The sequence below is a fragment of the Dromiciops gliroides genome, chromosome 3 (assembly GCF_019393635.1).
Source record: "Dromiciops gliroides isolate mDroGli1 chromosome 3, mDroGli1.pri, whole genome shotgun sequence".
Lineage (NCBI taxonomy): Eukaryota > Metazoa > Chordata > Mammalia > Microbiotheria > Microbiotheriidae > Dromiciops > Dromiciops gliroides.
Window position 1 is genome coordinate 129,848,466 of NC_057863.1, and position 6,000 is coordinate 129,854,465.

Consider the following 6,000-nt stretch of genomic DNA (forward strand, 5'->3'; position numbering starts at 1 on the left):
CCTGACTTTAGTATCTATAACCATAATTGCTCCACATTATTGCAAGTTTAATCTTCCTACTCAAATTTCATTCATATTCTTTCTTTTTCTTTTTTTTTTTTGGCAGGACAATGAGGGTTAAGTGATTTTTCCAGGATCACACAGCTAGTAAGTGTCAAGTGTCTGAGGCTGGATTTGAACTCAGGTCCTCCTGAATCCAGGCCTGGTGCTGTGCCACCTAGCTGCCCCCAAATTCATATTCTTAATCTGATATTTAAGGTCCTATACAATCTGGCTCCAAATCCATCTTTCCAACATTATTTCATACTATTTACTCCCCTCCACATTTCAACCAGACTAATAGTTGGTGCTCTCCAAACAGATCCTGAAATTTCTTACTTTCTTTCTTTTTTTTTTTTTCTTGTGGGGCAATGAGGGTTGAGTAACTTGCCCAAGGTCACACAGCTAGTAAGTGTCAAGTGCCTGAGGCTGGATTTAAACTCAGATTCTCCTGAATCCAGGGCCAATGCTTTATCCACTGTGCCACCTAGCCGCCCCAGTTTCTTTTTTTTTGTTCAGTTGTTTGTCAGTAGTGTCTGATTCTCCTGGACCCTATTTGTTTGTTTTGATTAGACATCAAAGAAGCCAAGGACATTCACTGTATCTCAGGCCATAACCACTGAACTTGCCACTAGACTTCAATGACTCTGGAAGAGAGAGTGAGACTGAAAACTTTGTGCAGCTGTCTCACTTAAATCCAATTCACATGCAAGTCAAGACATCACTCTCATGATGTCTTTGGTACTCATTGAGAACAAAGGATCAACAACATTTTTGGTTGCTTATATTTTGTAAGACATTTTGGGGTTTGAAACTTGGATTTTTAAAAAATTTAAAATTTTTAGAATTTGTATTTATTATTGTCCTCTCTTTTAAAAAGTTGGGACAATTTGTTTCTTGTCCTGTCATTTATTATTTCTTGAAATATAACTGAAAAAAACCAACCATGCTTTTAAAAAAGCCTATTGGGGGCAGCTAGGTGGCACAGTGGATAAAAGTGGAATTCAGGAGGACCTGAGTTCAAATCCAGCTTCTGACACTTGACACTTACTAGCTGTGTGACCCTGGGCAAGTCACTTAACCCTCATTGCCCTGCAAAAAACAACAACAACAACAACAAAACCAACCAACAAACAAACAAACAAAAAAGCCCATTTTGTTTCAAATGGAGCTACTTGACTATCTAGGCCTTTAAACCCCAAATCACTCTGATTCTCATTGAATGGCCAATAATAGTCCCCAATCCAAGCTTCTTTGGCTCATTGTTTGGGATTTTATGGCTTGGGATGAGTATAAATAGCAAATGTTTTCTGTTCTGGCCAGAGACTCTAAGGATCTTTTCTTCCCAAATTGATATTTTTGTTGGACAGCTAGGTGGAGCAGTAGATAAAGCACTGGCCCTGCATTTAGAAGGAACTGAGTTCAAATCAGACCTCAGACACTTACTTAGCTGTGTGACCCCTGGGCAAGTCACTTAATCCAATTACTTTAAAATCCGGGGCCATCTCCAGTTGTCCTGATGTATATCTTGCCACTGAACTCAGATGGCTCTGGAGGAAAGAGTGAGGGTGGTGACCTTGAACAGCCTTCCCTCACTTAAAGAAAAAAAAATCCAATTCAGTGCAATCATGAAATCTCTTCCCAATGGCGTGGTCCTCTTGGACAAGGAAAGACAAACCCAGGCCAACTCGCCAATCAACTGGACAGCAAAACTTTATGTGCTGTGGTTACTAGCTCCAATAAGCCTGCACCCTTCCCCCACCTGGGCTGCCACTCCTCAAGGTTTCTTCCTGGTTCCCCGCTGAGGTGGGACATCCAAATTCCCCCTTAGCTCCTTCATACACCCCCATAGACTCCCCCCTGGCCAGCCATTCAGCCCTCTCACCAGACCATGAGCTTAGTTCCAGAAGATGCTGGCACTGCAGCTGGTTCAGAGGCTTGGGAATAGGTTTCTTTGGTGTAGCCTGCCTGGGGTTGTATCTGTGTTGGCACAATTGCAGGGCCAGACTCCACTCCCAGCTTGGCTACCCCTTCTGTCGAACTTCCAAGGTGTCTTTAGCTGGAAAATAATCTCAGCCATCTTTTTGTGGGTTCTGCTGCTCCAGGAGTTGTTTTCTGGCTGTGTTTTGGGTTTTTTTGGGGGGGTCCAAACTCTGCTTTCTAAGGATGAGCTTAACTATATACAGAGAGGTTCTGTACCAGTAAGTGGGCCTCAAGCTCATGAATTCTTTGGTCATGACAATCCATAAAACAAAGAAAAATACAAAATTCTCTTCACTGTTTAGAGGTCCTCTTCCACTTCTACCTTGATGGTAGCAAAATGGTAGGAAAGGGGACAAAGGTTGTTAAGAAATGCACCATTTAAAAATAATCTATAAATATTAATTTAAATATTGGTGCTCTAAATGCAAGGTCCTTGATAAATGACTAAGAAATTGATATTATGCTCAAGGAAGTCAATCATATCAACACTGACATTCTCATTATAATTGAGAATAGTAGACCTTAGGAAGTCACAGTGAAATGGAAGGATGATTCACGTTTTTCTTGAAGAGGTAAGTAGAGGTACTAGTACACCACTTGCTTAAAGGCAATAAAAGCTACCAAATCATTGGACACTGTCATTTTGCTTTGCAATGCTCATGATGAGTATATGCAAAAGAACATCATGAAGATAAATGCAATCTATGGATGATGCAGACAAGAATGGTACAGGATTAGAAGGAACGGATTGGTTATAAGCTGAGCTATTGGAGAGAGAACTCCTATATAGGAGATCATAGATCTATTGAAGTATTATGCTATCAAAAGTTAAAGGTAAGAAGATAGTTCAATGATTAGATCATCGATTGAAGAGAACATTTTAATGAAACTAAATCTCTTATATTTATAGATGTTTCAATGATTTCTTTCTTTAAGAAGAAAAGTTTTCCTATATTCAAAATATTTAATAGAAATGATAGTGCTTCTTACATAAAAAATAGTAAGTTCCTTACATGAACTTTTATATAAAGGAATAGTATATAATACAATTATTTTGATTATGAATATTAAAGAGATCATAGATGAATGATTTTTAAGGCATTTTCCAATTATACTGGTTTTCTTTGTTATAAAAATATAGCTGTGTTCTAGTTTCTGTTCAAACATAATAACGAATGCATTACTTGATGAGAAACTAGCAGCCTTACAAACAGATACAAAAATAGCAGGTTAGCACACCAACACACTGACATGGGCCTTTTGCCAGGAAAGCTTAGGAACATTGATTCAATAAAGTTCTGGGAAAAAGGCAATATTGTTCTCCTAATGTACTACCTATGGAATCATTGTATTATAACCACATCACTGATGTAATATGGAGGTGGAAGGGCATCATAAACATTTTATGAAGTAAACTTATTTACTAATAGACAGATCATATCTAAAAGAGATGTGTTTTGGTTATATTATTCTTTTAAGACATTTATAAAGGGTAAAATTAGGAGAAGTAGAAAAATAAATATACAGTATTGTAGTGATGTATCATTAAATGTGTAATTGTGATATTAGATGGCACTAAGATTAGATCAGGTAGATTTTCAAGTTGTTTACTAAGAGAAGTTACTTATTTCCTTAAGAGATTTTATGATATTTTAGTACCCTCTACAACATCTTACTCTGGTATTTCACCATGGTGGGAAGATAACCATAGGTTCTTGAAAGTCAGTACAGAAGAGGATGAGCTTTAGCTCCTCATATTCTAGAAGATAAGCACTAACTTTTTCAAATATCAAGCTGAAACTGTGAAACTAGCAATAGAGTGAAACCAGTCTGCCTATATGAAGAGTCTCATCACTAGTAGTCTGGCCATGCTGAAATTTTTGACCATGACAACCCATAAAACAAAGAAAATTATAAATTGTCCCTCATACTCATGTAGCCCTCTTAAACTTCTTTAGCAATGCTGGCAAAGCGGAGGGAAAAGGAGCAAAGAATGCTAAGAATCCCACAGATTTTGGACTATCTATACACTTTCATTAGACTATTGGTACTTTAAATGTGAGATACTTATCCAAAGACCAATAAGTGTATACACTATTAAATCATATTAATGTTTACTTTTTTGCCATAAATGAAACCATATAGAAGGGAGCTGCAGATAAAATAAAGGTTAATTCATAGATATTTCTTGGAGAGGCAAAAAAAAAAAAAAGAGCTGGTAGAGTAAATTTTGGCATAATCCTAAAGTCAACAACAATAAATAAATAATTTCATGAGATATGTGGTCACTTCATTTGGCAATGCTGATGACAAGCATTTTCAGAAAGACTAGCATGAAAATAATCTCAATGTATATATCAGCACAGGTTGCTGTAGTTGAAGAGACAGAGAAAGTCTACAAAGAACTCAATAAAATGCAGAGGTGGGGAAAAGTGAAAAATATATGGGAAACTCTGGTTCTGGAAGAAGGAATAAGAGAGAACAAAGAGTTCTGGATGGCTAAGAAGCCTCATGCCTTTATATCAAGAAACACTTTCTTTGAGAGAAGAATTGGTAAGTATTGTACATGGCAAGAACCAAATAACATCACAAAGAACAAATAGATATTTTAATGAAAAGGAAGTACTATTATTAATGAAGTAGTTATCCCCATATCAGTGCACAGTTAAATCTTTAACTTAGAGCAAAAATTAAGACTAGGAAAAAAGAATAATAATGATTAAATGATAAAATACCACAATAAGGTAAAGGAAAACAACTTTAAAAGACTTAAGAACCCTGATCAATGCAGTGTGACCAGTCTCAACTCTGGAGGATTCCTGAATTGTGCTTCCCACCTGATGAACTAGAAATGCAGAATGAGACATGTATTTTCAGACATGACTGAGTGTGAATTTGTTTTGATTGAGTATACTTATTACATGGGCTTGCATTTTGGGGTCAGGGGGGCAATGAGATAGTGAGTAGTAAGAGACATAGAAAAGAAAGATACCCAGAAAAACTTCAGAAGAGATGCAAGTAAGAGGGCAAGTCTATTAGTATTATATTAAATTTAATTACACCTTAAAAAAGACTTGTAATGAATTATAGTAAATAATATAGTGAATGACACATATGTATATATTTGTACATACACACACATATATATATACATATATATATAGACATAGAAACATAAATACATACGTGTGCAACTTATACTTACAGCCTAGATCCACCCATGGGACCAAACTCTGCACTTACAGCTTCACTTATATTTGCCAATTCAGAATTTCTCTGGGGAGTCTCAGACTATAGCTTGACTATAGAGGATGCCTAAGTCTCTACAGATATAAGTAAAAGGATTCCCACTTTCCATGCCAGTGTTTAAGATGTTTCATAATGGTAGCTAATATAGTAGTGGATAGGTTGGTCTTTGTGTCATGCCCAAATAAAATAAATACATTGATGTAATTTTTCTTTGATGAGTCAAATTTTCCGCCCAAGGCCCTATATACAGCCTAGGCCTACAGTGCTACCTTATGATGTGGATAGATGCTACTTGGAAGGGGATATGACATTGGAGTTCTTAGAGAGCCAACTCCTTTCCCATCAGATCTGCATTACCTGAATAATAGTAGTATTGGGTGACAAAATCCAGGTATTTTGTTCCTCCATTTTCTGGCATAATCTCTTGCTTGTGAGTCACCTTGTACAAGATTCTCTTCTTTCAGAGTTCAGTACTTCCCAGGACCTTCCCCTTCTCTCATTAAAAGGATGGAGTCTCAGACCCTTTTCTCTCCAAGAGGCTAGCACTATCTAGGCACTGTACTTCTTTTTCTAGAAATCCAGGCCCCTAAACCCTTGAGAAGTTGCTAGAGGAATAATCCTCTGAGGTTTGCCTTTTCACAGAAACTCCCCCCTCTCTCACCAAAGTTTTTAAGAATTTAACATTGTCCAGGAAATTCTTCAAAGGGTTAGGGTTTAGGACTGAGTGGT